We start from the raw sequence: 16,315 nt of genomic DNA on the forward strand, positions 1-16,315 counted from the left end.
AGGGGAATGAAAAGTCCATGGTTGGGGCTTCCCCACTTTGCACTGGCCAGATCCCAGTTGGGTAGGCCAGTGCCCAGCTGGTCCGGTGTGTTTACCCCCTGGCCATTGCCTCATATTTGGGGTCTGGGGAGGAGAGGGGGGCAGGCTGAGCCGGCATAAGATGGGCCGGAGAGCAAAAAACTGCCAATGTGGTCTTTCCCCCATGCTAGGCAGACCCTGGCTGAGGGGGACCAGTGCCAGGCTGGGTGTGTGTGTTCCCTACATCCCCTCTCACAGGCAGGGGTCCAGGAAGGGGGCAGGGCTAAGCCAATTGGAATCCTGCTAGCCAGATAGCAGGGGATGAATACCCGGCTGGTGGGAGCTTATCCCACACCAGCCAGCCCCCAGCTGGGGCCTAGGGCTGGGTAGTACATTCCCCCTCCACTTCCCCCTCTCAGAGGTGGGGGTAGGGACAGATTTTCTGCTGGGCCTCCCCACCCTGCAGCTGACAGCAGGGGTGGGGTGGTGTATGTCCAGCAGCCAATTAGGCATGAGCTGCCACTGGGCTGGGTGAGGAGCCTTAGGCAGCTGGCCATGAGGGGTGGTGCATATGAGTACCCCCAGATGTTTGCCCTGGGCCAACGCAGGTTTCTGCCTATCTTGGCCATCCAAACACTGAACATCAGTTCAGTTTATTGGTTCAAGCTACACAGCTTAGGAAAACCTGCAAAGATTGAACCGATTTTGCCTCAGGCTTTTTGAATGTATACTTAGCCTATATGTTCATTAAATTGAAAATACATCCTTGAGATATTTTCTCTGTTCAGAAATGATTAATAATAATTACATCTGGTATACTTTCTGCATCTTGTTTACATGCAGCAGAATAAAGTTCCATTCTGATATAGGTATACATTAAATGTATTCTTTTAGCACGTTTATACCTTCTTCTGCCATACACTGATCTCTAACAACTGCATCCATGTTCTGATACCACAAAGAAAAGAAAAAGTACTGTTATTTCCTCAGCTGAGTCAATTTCAGGATGTTTCAAGGATGTCTAATAGATAGAGACATTATTTCATTATATAAATATGAATCCCTGGGACTTATCTTCTTCTTCAAGTGACAGCAGAAACTGTTCAAGTGTTTCATATACTATAAAGGTTTCAAATTCAATATCTTAAACAGAGTAAGATTCATACCAAACTGTATATGGAGCTACCACAATAGTCTAGCATTGCTGAATAACAACAGTAGCATGCATAAAAGGAAGAAATTGAACTGTACACTTATAATATTGAATATTGTTTAAAGACAGTACTAGTTTATCAAATCATATCAGTGTTTACTCACAATGCTACAAGATGACATTAATATATTCTGAAACTAAGCTACAATTGTCTTCTTTTTTAGATGATGAAAAATCACATATGAAGTGCTGGAAAACACTGATATAGATAGTCATGGTAAAGTTCCCTGTGTTTTAGTTTTTGGGATTTGTAAAATCAACTGATAATCAATTAAGTGAAAAGACAGATCAAACCTATGACTCATAATATAATATGAAGTCCCAGACAATAGTTTGCTTGGGAAGAAATGACATCTCTGTGCAGTCCAACTTGATTCTTCAGTTCAAGCTGACTCTGCTGCTATTACTCACTCTTAGCCAAACCCTCCACAGCCTTGTCTAGATGAATGAGCACATGCCTCTTGAAGCAGTTTGAGATGCTGCAGGAGGCACAGCATGAACAAAAAAGTATTCCCCACACTACATATTTGCAGTGTGGACTCTAAATTTGATGCCAGGAAATCCCAGTATATAAAAAACAAATATTCAGGAAAAAAAGTCGTGCAGGGAGTGTTCCTGGAGCATGCTGGAGGCAACCAGAGGCTGGGTCCTCCAAGGAGACGCTCTCGCACCCAGCCAGAGTGTCTCTATCCCTGCCACATGCTTCTGCTACTCCAGTATGCTGCCTCAGTGTGCTGTGGGAAATAGAAGCAGGGCAAGGCTGCAGCAATGGCTCAGACCCAGGTTCTGTTCCCAGTAAGTAGGGATGTGGGGGTGGGGGTGAAGGGGGATTGTGGCTGGGATGGGAATATGTGGGAGTGGAGGGTCGTCTGACTTCCCCCTCACACAGTGCACAGGCCCCCACCATGTTGCACAGCAGAAAATAGCAGTGGGCCATCGGGACACTCATGGTCTGGTGCACGTAAGCCACCCAGTGGTGCATGGCGCCACCTGAGACCCAGGGGCTACATATGGCACATGGAGCCAATCTGGTCCACTGGGATGTGCCTTTAGGTAGGACTGGTATAGCTCCTGCTGAGACCCGGGGATCCTGGCACTGCATATAGGAGCCATGTGCCATTGGGCTGCACTGGCTTCTACCTCCATAGAGCTGGCCCAGCCCACTGGCACATGGGGCACATGCAGGCAGGAGCCAGCCTGGCTTGATGGTACACAGCTCCTATGTGTGGTGCCGGGATCCCTAGGTCATGGCAGGAGCCATCCTGATCCTGTTTAAAGGTGTGCACCAGTGGACCGGGCTTACTCCATATGCAAAGTGCAGCCCCTGGGTCTCAGGCAGCACCAAAGGGCTTGACTTGCAGTGGGCCATGAGCACCCTGATGGCCCACTGCTGGATGCTGCTGCATGCTGTGGGGGGTGTTGGGCAGGTGGGTGCCCCCACAATTCCCCATGAACCCCACATACCCACTTACAAATCCCACACCCCTGGACCCCCACAATCCACCCACAAGCCCCACACCCCCAACCAAAACCCCCACCCCCACAAACCCTCATCAATCCGCCCACAAACCTCTCACACACCCCTGCACCCACCCCACAAGCCTCACCCCTACAAATCCCACCCCTACAAACCCCACACCCATCCCTATACCCACCCAACCCCCGCACTTGCCCCCACCCCTCCACAGCCCTTCCCTACTCCTCAAACCTACATCTCTCCCACAAATCTCACAACCTGCATGCCCAGCCACCAGATAGGATGAGACCTGCTGGCAGGAGCCATGGCTGCATGAGCAACTACCACACTGCAGCCTTGTTCCATGGCCACACCAGTGCTGGGACCTGTGGCCCTGGCCTGTGGATGCTCCCGGTCCCAGGAACCACTTGGAGGGATGATGAGCTGGGCAGAGGGGTGGAGGTGGCAGCAGGGATGTGTGCAAGAGAGAGAGATGGGGCTTGGGGATGGTGGACCACTCTAGGTAGGAGCAGCTGTCAGAACCAGGTTTAGAGCCCCCCTGTGCCCTTAGAGCAGCCTAAGCAGGAGAAGGCCAGCCTGGAAGGGAAGGGGCTTGCCAAACCCCTGTGCCTCATTCAAGGGCTTCCTAGGAATGGCAAGCAGACAGCTGCAGCTCTTCCCACATCTTGGTGAGCAAAGGGGCCAGGAACAGCTCTGATTTTTCTATGATAAAAAAACCAAAACCAAATCCCAAAGTGTATATATATTTTGATTTATTTTATTATGATGATAGAGGCACTGATAGGCTTCCAAATTGCTTTAAAATGATAAATCCTCTGTAATAATTTCTTCATTTGTGTCTTTGTCATTCTGTCTGTCACACTCAAAAAAAACATATTTGCACTCAATTTTCTAGACTTTTAGTGATTGATTTCAATTAGTTATGGTGTACTCTCAGTACCCTTACTTTACCTTTCACCTTGGTATAGGTGTTATGGGTTAAGCAGAGAACAGACGGCAATTGAATGCAGAAAGAATGGCAAGAGTAAGACAAAACAAAACAGATGGGCAAAGAGGACATCGTAGAGGAGATCCAATGGAAAGGCAAAGTGTTGACAGAGGCAATAGAAGATAGGCTGAAGGAATAGACAACAATAGATTTATGAGGATGAGATTGAAGAATATAGTTGTTGATTGATGAACATGGTGTGCCGCTTTTGTAACTCTTTAAACTTCCAAGCTGAAAGACTGTCAGATGGCCAATTCCAGAGTTGTTGTCATAATGGTAAAGTGATTTTGACTCCAAGAAGACCATTTCCAGAGTATTTGCAGGATTTGATGACGAATCGGAACAACAAGCATTACCAGAATGTGAAAACAAACATTTGATCATACAACAGTGCATTGCCTGTTGAGCAGAGATCATTGTGACGAGATGTATGATTTATGGACCATGTGGAAGACTGAATCCAAATGCACCATGCACAGAAAATCATCAATGTATGAAGAAATACTGGAAGGAGTTTAGAGAGGAGACGCTTGGAAATGTTGATGGATACACATTGTATAGAAGAAGACCAGGTAGAACAGCTCAAGTTGGTAATGACACATTGGATAACAGAAACGTGGTACCCCATAACAAGTAGCCTAATTTTGCACGTCATTTTGATGGGCTTTTACACTAGTATATCAATAAAACATTGCCCAACTGAACTCTCTCTATATAGTGGTGTTTCGTTTTAATTGTGGAAGAACACAGATTTTAAGTATTTTAATGAGAGAATTTAGTGGGGAGGGGTTTTCAGAGAATTTGCAGTTTTTAAACAGGGAACACCAGGCTCCCTGCTGGTGAGTCATGTGGAGGAGCCTGCCAGGGCCAGCACTGTGGACGCAGCGGGAGGGTGGATGAGGTGGCTGACCTGGCCATTTGAGGCTAGGAAAACATATTTCAACAGTTCAAAGCAGGCCACCACAATGAGCACATCTTGTGGGCAACAGCTGCCCAGATGGCAGAGCAGTGGCGCCGGGAGACTTGACAGCAGTGTTGCCCGAAGGCAACTGTGTAGCTACAGCCCAATGGCATCTGGCTAAGAGGTGCAGTAGGCTCTGCTGCAGTGCCCATACCACAGCCCAAGTGGCTGTGAGGCCCCCATCTGGGTCTGCCAGGCACACAGTCATGGGGCTGCACAGCCAATGAGACGGATGTTGTTGCAGGTGGCAGCAAGTAACAGCCAGGAAGCAGTCCCCACTGCCAAACTGCTGCAGTGGCTAAAGGGTGCAGGGGCTACTTCAGGTTAGGGCTGCTTCAGCTGGCAGAAGGGGCTAGTGTCCCCAGATACCAACTAGTTGGGCTGCAGAAGCTCCTGAGGGCAAGTAGCCCTGAGTTGCTCGCCAGGGCAGCTTTTTATACTGCGGGTGCTGGTCCCAACCTCTAGCTCCCCTTGGCTAAAGATCTAGGAGGAGCTGGGCAAGGTGAGTTTGCCCCAAGTGACACCATTTGCCCCACACATGCTGAGGTATAAGTCTCCATCTCAAATTTGTGCTGCTGCTAATTGACCTGTTGCAAGCGCATGTGCCTGCATGTGTGAGTGTGACCTACTTGTTCAAACTTCTGCTACTCCATTGACACAAATTAAATCAGCATAAATGCTGATTTACTCCAGCAGATAATTTGACCACCTGACTAATGCTATAGTTCACTAGAAGTCACACTAAATACATACCACTAGTTTGAGTAATTCTGACAGATTGGATCAACAGCAAAAATCATTATGTGCTCATATCTATAATTTAGATATCAAGGCCTTTACAGGAGAAATGCAGACAGCCGTGTTTCCTACCAATCATCTTGGTAGGCCCCAGATGCTCTATTGGTCATTTACTTGTCTATATATAGCTTTCTTTTTTCTCTGCCCCACAATGGCTCAAACTAAAGAAGCTAACATGCACATAGATCAAGCGTTTGGGGTTTCACTGTGCTCAAAAGAGCATGGTTAGGAATGAGTGTGGTCAGGTCTCATTATATAGTACACAGTTCTTATATTCAATCTTATCCAAAACATTGTTTAGAGCACTGGTTCTCAACCTTTTTAGACTCAAGGCACTTATGGTTAGACTAAAGGCACCCCATAAAAAATACAAGCTCTTAATTTTCACTTTTTTTTTTTTACTACAAAAGAATAATAGAGCAATTCTTTGGTTGCAAAGAACTCAGAAGATCACAAGTCAGGATGTTTTTGACACTATCAATTTCTTTTTGAAATCTCTGGGTTTATCTTGTGGTTGATAATCACTGGTTTAGAGAGAGTGTGTTGCTGAGTTTAGTTTGATTATATGCTGGAGAGTACAATCACAGAAGAACTAGGGGGCTGGCAAGTACACTGCCAAGATGAATTATAGGCAATCTGGTCATGACATGAGAAAATGCAGTTATGCAAGTGACTTCAGGTTTCCTAAAAGCAAGATGTTCACTTGATACCAAATAGGCTACAGACATTGCTTCTTAACTCGGGGCTTATGTAAGTACTTGTATATGACAGCAGTTTTCATTTAAAACCATTCAGTCGCTAACGCTCCTGGTGGACTCTGGTATTTCTCAGGAGATCCTTATTCAATTATTAATGTATCTACTGCTAATTTTATCATGCAGAGTAGGAATTTATCTTTCCATGTCTAGATCTGAGGGAAGTTTGTAAGAAATATAGAAGTTGTCAGCACATAAGAGTCAACACATTACTGCTATACTGCAGCCATTTATAACGAAACTAAAATGAGCACTCACTTGTTTGGCATTAATTTAATGTCCCACTTAGCTCCTATCAGACGCAAATAGCTGCTTCATCCGTTTAAGCATTTCTGTTCGTGCACATAATGAAGTGCTCTGTACCTGTCAAGTAAGCAGAATTCATAACTGAAATGAGAAATGGATGAGGAAATTCAGTGTCCTTATTAAAAAATATTAAGCCTCTAGAGGGGCAGTGTCAGATTTATTCTAGCCATTGGTTTTCTATTGTAAGGTTCACCTACATCTCCCTCTTCAGAGAGTTCTGTGAAACAAGGCATGTGTACATGTGTTAGCATGCCAAAACCAGGTCTAAAAGGATATCAATTCAATTCATGGAACAGTTAACAACAGCTGTATTTGTCAAACATACTCAGAACAAAATAAATTAGCCAGTCAACCTCTTGTATTTTTTTTATATTCTGTGTTTTAGAAAAACAGAGTTTAATTTTAAATAGCATTCTAGTTATGATCATCCTCTCTTGAGGAAGTTTTTTATGAGAATGAATGGAGATAATGACTGCCATTAGTCACTGCCATTAGCATAAAACATTAGAAACTACAATATTTATAACAGGCTGTGACATAACTGTAAAAATATGACTTTCTATCATTTGTATATTATTTTTACTACAGCTGGTTGCTATTTTGTAAAGTTAAACTGATATAAGTCTGGTAATGGTATATTTAACAGCATGTTCATCATCAGATCTAATTGTTTTCCACCACAGGGTATGAAGTTTTATGTTCTCTGTCAACCAAAAACAAACAGCCATACAGCTTAATGGCTGTTCAATTAATGTTTATGGTGCTACTTTTATACCTTGAGTTATTTGACAAATAAACTCCAAGAAGCAATTTAAGAACCTCCAAAGCTTAATGGGACCCCAACCAGCATTAAAATGACTACGGTTCCTGAGGAACCCCATACTTGTGGATGTGAAATGGAAGACATTTATCAGCATTAGAGAATTCTTTGAGGACAGAAGTATTAATGCTAAGAGTGAAGGGAAATCAGACCTGTAAGACAGATGGTCAGTGTAACTTCAGTTTAGCTGACTTGAAATTGCTGATCAGACCTGGGTTAAAATGGAGAAGACCTGGTCAACCCAAGCCAGATAAAGGTCAAACTCAGTTCATCATACTGAAGAAGCAAATCATGTAAAGCTGATTTGCCCTTTATAACCTGGATGCTCTCCACCTATTCATAATCCTGTCTCATTTTCAGAAGAGGCTGGGCTGATTAAAAAGAAAAGAACAGTTCAAAGACAGGTTTCTCCTCTGCTGCTTTGGTGCATATTAATTCATCTCTCTCCCTTTTGTACCAAGCCTGCAGAGAGCAATGTAAAATTACCGTAAATATGTTTTCACTGGAAAGCTGCCATTGTTCTAAATTATGAAAGTAAATGATTTCTGGCCTGTGCTGTTAATTGTATATAGAAGTAATACATTCATCCAGAGCTTCTCATTTTAATTCAGACTCCCTGATCTCTGGCTTCTAATGATGTATTACAAGCCTGTACTTCTCTGACACCTAGGCAATTAATCATTAATATTTCTCGCTCCCCCCCAATGCAGCCGGACACAATTTGACAAGAGAGAACCAGACATGAGGGGTGGTGAAAATTTCTTTTCAGAAATTACACATATTTTCATACCATAAATTCTGCTTGACACACACTGCTGCAAATATATTTTAATAGAACTGCTGTTATTGTGTCTTTCCTCCCAGCCTCCCAACGGTTTTAGTAGATCAACATGAGGTTCATAAACAGGGAAAAATGTGATGGCAAGTTTAAGGGCTGTCAAGCCTTCTTGACAACTTCCCACCAAGAACACAGCTGAGAAATGACAAACTTATCACCTGACTGGCTGATGTTTAAAGCTGACTGCTTTTGATTAGGAGGCAATGAGCCTTCCAGTTTGGAGTTCATTTTGTGTTTCATAAGCACCTCTTCACTGAAAATTATGCAGTTGAACTGATTTGAATTTGATTAGCTCAATGCCACAATTTTACAATTTGTAATAAATAAAGGTAGCTTTTATGGTGTCACTACACATTAAGAAACATTTTAGGAGGGTGACAGACTTATTTTTATTTCTCTGGATTATTGCTTGACATTTAAAAAAATAATATATTTTAACAATGCCACTTGTATTTTACTTGAATACTTGTCGGATGCTACTCCACATGCATTGATATATGAGTTCTTGTCTGCTTCACTTGGAAGACTATACAGTAAGCAATATGATCTACTTAAGATTTGTGTCCTTGACACGTGATTTAACCTCTGTGAGAGGAAGAAAGTCAGTGGTAAGCTTAACAACCAAGTTCTTTAATGGAAAACCCCTGTATTCTATTGTATGCTGTAGTTTTTCTGACTGATTTTTTCAACAACCAGCCCTCCCTAAAAGAATGAGGCCACCACAGGGAAATGCAGGAAGTACTGCTTTATTATTTCAATGCTGTCTGACTTCACAAGAAAAAAATCAAATGCTTTGGGAAGCTAGATGCACTTTTATCTTTTGACATTCTCTCAGTTTTGTGTCCTCTTACATTAATACATAATGTCCATTGATCTGCACCGAATTTTTCAATGGTGAAGATTTTAGAATACAGTTTTTTTCTGATTGGTCAGTTTAGATGCCATAGAAAGGGATTACATTTCAATCTGAGTGGTGTCAAACTGTTTATAAAACCATTGTGCTCTGTCAAGAAGGGTTAAAAACCATGTAGGGTCAAAAGATATGTTAATATCACTGAGGCAAATGAGAGTTAAGTGCATAGCATAAAGGCCAAAACAGATTCTTAGTGTACCTAGATCAGTTGTTCTCAACCTTTTAGATGCAAGGCGCCCCTCAGAAAAGGCCAGCTCTTAGTCTTCACTCCTTTTTAAGTACAGAAAAATGATACAGCTGTTGCAGAGAACTCAGAAAGACCACATCAGGTCAGCATGTCATTAGCACTGAATTCCTATTTGAAATCTTTGGGTTTATCTTGTGAACTGTGTAGGTGTTTGCACTAACAGTGCTAATATTATGCAGCACCCTTAAGAGTATCTTGTGACACTCCAGGTACCTGAAGCATCCTTGCTTGAGAATTACTGACCTAGATTAATATGTCATGCCATATCTGTGTCACTCTCTTCACAAAAAGGCTGAGGGCTGCTTCCAATAAAAACAAGTCATGAAAATGGATAAAATAAATAATAAGACAATTCCTCAGACATTACCCCAAAATTAACTCCACCTGTGAAGGTCTCATACTAGGCTTGTGCTTTGGTGAGCTTCAAGGGAGGTAGTTCCAAGCTGAGGAGTGACTACTGAGAACAACCTCCCATGTGTTTTTGCCATGTGAATTTGGCTCCCAGATGGTACATGCAAGACATTTTTCTCGCTTGACCTTAGGAAATACAATGGAATATAATGGAATATAAGGAAGGAGGCAGTCCCCTAGGTATGTAGGACCTAGGCCACTTAAGGCTTTTTAGGCGAAGACCTATCTGGTCCTAATATTGTAACATCTGAGTGCCTCACAGTCTTAATACTTATTTTTATCCCCACAAGGCACCTGTGAGGTAAGGGAATATGTGTACATGGGCCAAAAACTTCAAAAACAGAAGTGTTCTGATTTTCAAAAGTTCTGAGGATGTAGCTGAAGTCTGTGCCGGTTGCTCAGCACTTTGGTGAAAGAATCCTCTTATTTAAATGCCTCATTTGGAGTGATAACCTGGAATCTCTAATTGAGTTCCACCAGAAATTCAATAGTCACCATCCCTCCATCCGACTTTCTTTAGAATACTCCAACACCAACATCCCCTTTTTAGACACAAGGATCAGTATCCACAAGGGTAAAATACAGACCACAGTATACAAGAAACCCACAGACCAACATACATATCTGCACAGAACCAGCAATCACCCGAAACACACCAAAAAAGCTGTGATATACAGCCAAGCCCTCAGATACCACCGCATTTGTACTAAAGAGAACACCCAGGATCGCCACCTCACCAATCTTAAAAAGGCTTTCATCCAGCAAGGACACTCCTCCAGAGAGGTAGATCGCATGTTTGAAAGAGCCACCTGGATACCACGTGAAGAACTGCTGCAGTACAGAAGAAAAACACCCACAAATCGCACACCGCTGGTTATGACCTATCACCCATCCCTTGAACCTATACGGAAAATCCTCAAAAAATTGCAACCCATATTAGAAAAAGACCCTATTCTTAAAAAGATCTTCCCAGAGCCACCCATCCTAGCCTTCAGACAAGCACCGGACCTCACCAACCTCATCACCAGAAGCAAACTTCCTCAAGCCCAGAACACACCAAGAGGATCCAGACCGTGCCATGACAAGAGATGCAAAACCTGCCCCCACATCTCCACCACCCCCACTATTACTACACCCCACAACAGAGCCATCAGCATCCCAGGATCTTACAGCTGCACCTCCAGGAATGTAATATACCTCATCCAATGCACCAAATGCCCTGATGGAAGATATGTAGGAGAGACCAGACAACAACTGCGCACCAGAATGAACGCACACCGGAAATCCATCAAAGACAGAAACACCCAATTACCGGTGGGGGCACATTTCTCACAGGAGGGCCACTCTCTCTCCAATCTCTCAGTCCTGATCCTCAAGGGAAACTTACACAACACTTCCCAGAGACGAGCCTATGAGCTCCATTTCATCAACCTCCTGGATACTAGAGATCACGGACTAAACATAGACATTGGATTTTTGATACATTACAATCTGCCTGGCAACTGACTCCCCAGCCCAGCCCCTGGCTTCTTTACTTTTCATTCCATCCAGGAAGAGCACACACCAACTGCTGCAGCTTCCTTAGCCTGACGAAGGGTTTTTGAACCCGAAAGCTTGCTTAATAACTATTCTCCAACCATTTAGGTTGGTCTAATAAAAGATATCAAATTCACCCAAGGAACCTTGTCTGCCTATATCTTTAGACCAACACGGCTACAACCTAAACCCCTGCAAGCCTAATTTTAGGCACTTATTTTTTAATATCTCAGTGAGAGTCAATTAAAATGCTTCCTTCCAAAGCGTAACAGAGGAAAAGGGAAAGAAACAGCAAAACCATTGTGCTACATAAAATATTGATGAATAAAGAAGACTTTTATTGTCCAAATATAATTTTTGGGCATGGGTGAAGGAACTGTAAAATGAAGCTTGTAGATGATATGCTTTCAAAGATAGGGACTGTATGTTTCTATAGCATGTAGCACAGCAGGGCTCTAGCCATGATTTTTTTTCAGATAGTAAGCCCTACCTCTTAATCGATGTAATTCTTGAAGTAGAGAGCACCTTTGCTATGCTGCTAGCTTTATGGTGCATTTACTATCCATAAGGTGTAGGAACTTTAGTGCAATTCTTCTCTAAAAGACAAAATGTTTTCCCTGAAATTCCTTTGCTCCTAGGCAGTGAGTAATGTGCTACTAATCTTGACTAGTAGAAGATTTCCAGTCCATCATACTGGTTCACGTGGTGCATTGAGACAGGTTCCACCCATTTGTGCACTCTTCCTCCAGGAGAAGACCAACAGGCAAGAAAGACCCACTTACTCCCACATTCACTTAGGGGCAGATCCATAGTAGGTGCAGTGGTGTGGCCACCCTGCTTCCCAACCAGGCCTCTGGAGCAACACCAGGGGCTTACTTCTTCAAGAAGGTAAGCATCCCTCCCTCTTCCCTTCCCCTTCATGCTCAAAAGCATGTCCTGTCCCCTCTCCCTCTATCTCCCCTCCCACCCACCCCTCTCTCCTGCCTGATGCTGGGACAACACCCAGGGGGTGAGGGGAGCTCCTGCCTGCTCCAGCTGGACTTCCCAGGGTTGTGCTCAGCCTGGCACTGCAGCCATAGAGACTCTGGACAAGTGTGTTCCCTCTTCCTGCCTGCTCCCCGTAGGGGTTCCCTGGCAGCCTGGGAGCAGGAGTGTGGAGGGGGAACATGTTCCCTGGTCACTGCTACTGCAGCCCCTGCACAGTCCAGGTGGAGTGGGCTTCCTTCACCATCCAGGCCAGCACTGGGCAGAGGCAAGCAGGAGAGGAGGTGGAGAGAGAGGAGAAGGGATGAAAAGGGAGGGTAAGGGAGAGGATGTGCCTCTGAGGAAGGGGAGGAAGGGAGTGGGGGAATTCTTACCTTCTTTGGGATGTTAGTCCTCAGCTGCTGCTCCTGTAGCACCATCTGCCTACCCCCATGGGAGGGGAGGAGGGGGAGAAGCCAGGGAGTGGGGCTTGCAACTGCACCTCCCTTTTGCAAATCCTGGATCCATTTCTGGGGAAATGCATGTGGGATCACAAGTCTTCTCCCTGCCTCTGCAAATCTGTGTAGACTGGACAATGACTTATCCCCTCATAAATATTTGCAGTCAGTTAGCTTCCATATTTTCAGCATATTTTTAATAGGAGTATGGCATTTAGTTTCTTGCAGGACCGAACCCTACATTTGTTACTATGGCACACAAATATGTACATGCTTCAGGTGGTATCATGCAGATCAATTCTGATTTTGTCTTGCAGCTACTTACACTGAAAATCCTTTTCATTTAAAATTCTCATTACCAAGGGCTCAATCCAAAGGTTCAGGTTCCAAGCATCAGAGCCTATCAAGTGTTAATCTATTATTTATGCAATTTTCCACTTTAGGAAATATACACAACATTTACAAGGAAAATGTGCAATTTCAGCTCCCAGGAAATAATGCCATCTCTGCTTCAGAACAGTAGTTAAATGTCCCTCAGTGCAGCAGTGCTTAGCAACATTACCTGGTGCTAGGCGGAAATCATAGAAATGTTACCTATGCTTTGGAAAGGTTTAAGGTTGAAAAGGAATGTCTACATTGGGAACTTTGGTATTGGAACAGGTTCCATTTTGCTGCTATCTGGTCTAAATTTAGGAATGTTAATCCCTATAACAACACATGCTTTCACATAAAACCCTCTCAGTGCTAAACAGACAGTACTAACAACACATCCATGAGTGGTATACTAGTACTTTCATTGTTATTTTACCGATGGAGAAACTAAAATAGAAATTATCCATATGCCTACAGTAGTATTGCTAATGCTAGGGAGATTAGTATTCAGGGCTCTGATACTCAACTTTATGTTCATTTGCCAAGGCAATAATTCATCACAAAACTAATTCCACTGAACTTGATGTGACTACTTGCACCACTGAGGACTACCCGTATGAACAATATTACAAGGTTTGGCATATTAAATTCTGAACTAGTTTTGATCTACCTGGGTGCATCTACATGTGCAATTAATGCAACACAATAAACTCTGGTGGTGTTTATAACCTGGAGGAAACTGCTCCCAGGTGCAACATCTACATGTGTGCCTGTAATAGAAGCAATTTGAGCTGGGCAGAGCAGGTCCCTAGCTGGCTGTGCTGACTAGATGCAATTTATGCCCATGGTCAGTATCCACACATGCATTTAAGTGCAGGAAATTTCTGTGCCTTAAGATATTACTTTACCTGACAGTGGAGTTAATTAATTGACTGCACCGTAATACTGTTGCATGGGTAGATGATGGTGCCTTACTGCAGGGCTAATTAGTCTACTCTGCAGTAAAGCCCGTGTGTAGATGCACCCTCATAGCACAAATTAAAGAATACATTATGCTAGCCTTTCTCATATTAAGTATCCCAACCCAGAAAGTGTTCTATTGATTTTCATGGGTATATTCATGTATAAAGCACTATATATGGCCTTGCTGTTAATTACAAATCTGGTTTTGAAAGAAATGAAAATCATATGTCAGTGCCAGTAACTGTTTAGGAGCTGTAGTGTCTAAACATTTACCTGCTAAATGGAAGCTAAACCTTACCTCAGCGACAGAAACAGCAATAGCTAGACTCTGAAGTCATTTGGAGAAAGAGTGTACCCTACTTAGTGTTAAATTGCCATGTGATTCTTTCTTAGTAAAGCTACCAGGTAAATTTCAAATAAATGTACCCAATACATGGCTACTCAGGGGGCCATGAGCTCTTTCAGTAACCTTCTGTGTCATATTGGGCAAATCACTTCACCTTTTTGCTTCAGTTCCTGGTGTGTAATATGGGAATAATAATATTATTGTATTTACCTGAATCCAAGATAAGTTTTTACTCCCTCCCCAGTCAACATGGGGGATAAAACCTCATCTTGGATTCAAGTACTAGCTGACAGTCAGCTAGCTACTGTGACTCTGAAGCCAAAGCTGAACAGCTGCCTACCCTGGGCTAGGGTTACTTGTGTTGCAGAAGAGGGGGCACACAGTGGAGGGAGGGCAGGGGAGACCGCACAGTGACTGAGGAGCATTCAGGGAAGACCCATAGCATGTGGCTCAAGGTAAGCAAGGGGGAGGCTTCACAGCCTACCCCCAACCCACCCATTGGTTGATTACCTTTAGTTCTGGTGGGGAGCAGAGTTTGGGAAGGACAGGCAGCAGGGGAGGGGAAAAGTGGCTGGGGGGGCAAGGTTTGGGAAGCATGATTAGAGGGCAATCAAGTGTGGGGGGGCAGGGCAAGTGGCTGCGGGGATAGGCAGCAAGGTGAGCAAATGGTTGGAGGGGGGCAGGCATAGGCATGAGGGGGCAAAAGGAGGGGGGCTATGCACTCCTGACCCTCCACTGCTTTCTGTACTGCAATGGTGGTGGTGGGAGGTTGTAGTTATAATTTTTCATATACAGAATCTAATTATTGTGGGCATCTTAAATTGAACAGTCTTGGATTTGGGTAAATATGGTAGTCACCTCAGCAAAATACTTTGATATGTAAAAATGCTAGTGGCCCAAAATATCAATGTGTTTAATTAACCTAATTAATTGTGATGGAGTAGTACACAATTCTGGGGTGACAGGTGGTTGCTTGTATATGCCCTTGCTTTTTGAAATAAGTAGCCTAATTGGTTATGCTAGGGTAAAATCCCTCAATTCCCTTAAATCACACAATCACTTAATCCACTCAAATGTGGATCTCTCATTTAAGTTATTTTAAGAAGGTAAGCTACAGTGGATAAACTGTTTGACAGGAAATAAGGAGATCTGGGTTTTATCCCAAGCTCTATATGGAAACAGATATCTTGCAAAATATGTCATGGATTTTCCTGGATTGAAAGATGTGATAGCTTAAACAGCCTTGGTAGCTTATCCATCCTACCTAGAGCTCTGATATTGCCTAAATGCTGTCTTTTGGGAGATTTCTGGGGCAGTGGTTGCTTTTAGAGAGTCAACATTTTCTAATGGTTGTCAGAATCCCTATACTGATGCTAAATATAGAAAAATATTCTATTTTAACTCTACTTCCTATTCCTGGTTAGTGTGGAAATAATAAGAGGTGTTAAATCTTACATGGGGCCGAGAGTCCTGGACAAAACCTGGACATACAAAATTAATTTAATTTAAAATTCACCTTATTCAGGCTGACGTACTGGAAATGATGTAATCAGTCCCAAAATTTGCCCTTGGAGACTGCACCCAGTAAAGGACACTGATTTGAAAGCAGTTGTTCCCTACAGGGAGAGAGAAAATATAACAGTCCTTGGGCCCGCACTGTTCAACATCTTCATCAGCGACTTGGACGATGGGGTGAAAAGCACCTTGTTCAAATTCGCGGACGACACTAAGATGCGGGGAGAGGTGGGCATGACAGAAGGGAGGGACAGGCTACAACTAGATCTGGACAGGTTACAGAGGTGGGAGGAATTGAAAAGGATGGGATTCAATACTGACAAGTGCCGGGTACTACACCTAGGGAGAAAGAACCAGCAGCATACCTACAGGCTGGGGAACTCCCTTCTCATCAGTACAGAGGCAGAAAAGGATCTT

The 16,315-nt window shown here is 43.6% G+C and overlaps 1 protein-coding gene and 1 long non-coding RNA gene across 3 annotated transcripts in view; one reads left to right on the plus strand and one right to left on the minus strand.

Annotated features, from left to right (window-relative positions):
- Positions 1-3,766, plus strand: part of LOC109285528 (uncharacterized) — a 30,020-nt gene extending 26,254 nt beyond the window's left edge. The window contains exons 3-4 of the long non-coding RNA XR_002093281.2: positions 1,396-1,448; positions 3,677-3,766. This is a non-coding gene — a long non-coding RNA (uncharacterized LOC109285528). The remainder of the gene's footprint in view (positions 1-1,395; positions 1,449-3,676) is intronic.
- Positions 1-16,315, minus strand: part of KHDRBS2 (KH RNA binding domain containing, signal transduction associated 2) — a 789,727-nt gene that overhangs the window by 17,253 nt on the left and 756,159 nt on the right. For both annotated transcript variants that reach the window (XR_002093266.2, XR_009463400.1), the window contains exons 11-12: positions 7,489-7,547; positions 6,469-6,573 (exon numbers count right to left, since the gene is read on the minus strand). The gene's annotated coding sequence lies outside the window, so the exon portion shown is untranslated. The remainder of the gene's footprint in view (positions 1-6,468; positions 6,574-7,488; positions 7,548-16,315) is intronic.

The sequence above is a fragment of the Alligator mississippiensis genome, chromosome 1, assembly GCF_030867095.1.
Source record: "Alligator mississippiensis isolate rAllMis1 chromosome 1, rAllMis1, whole genome shotgun sequence".
Lineage (NCBI taxonomy): Eukaryota > Metazoa > Chordata > Crocodylia > Alligatoridae > Alligator > Alligator mississippiensis.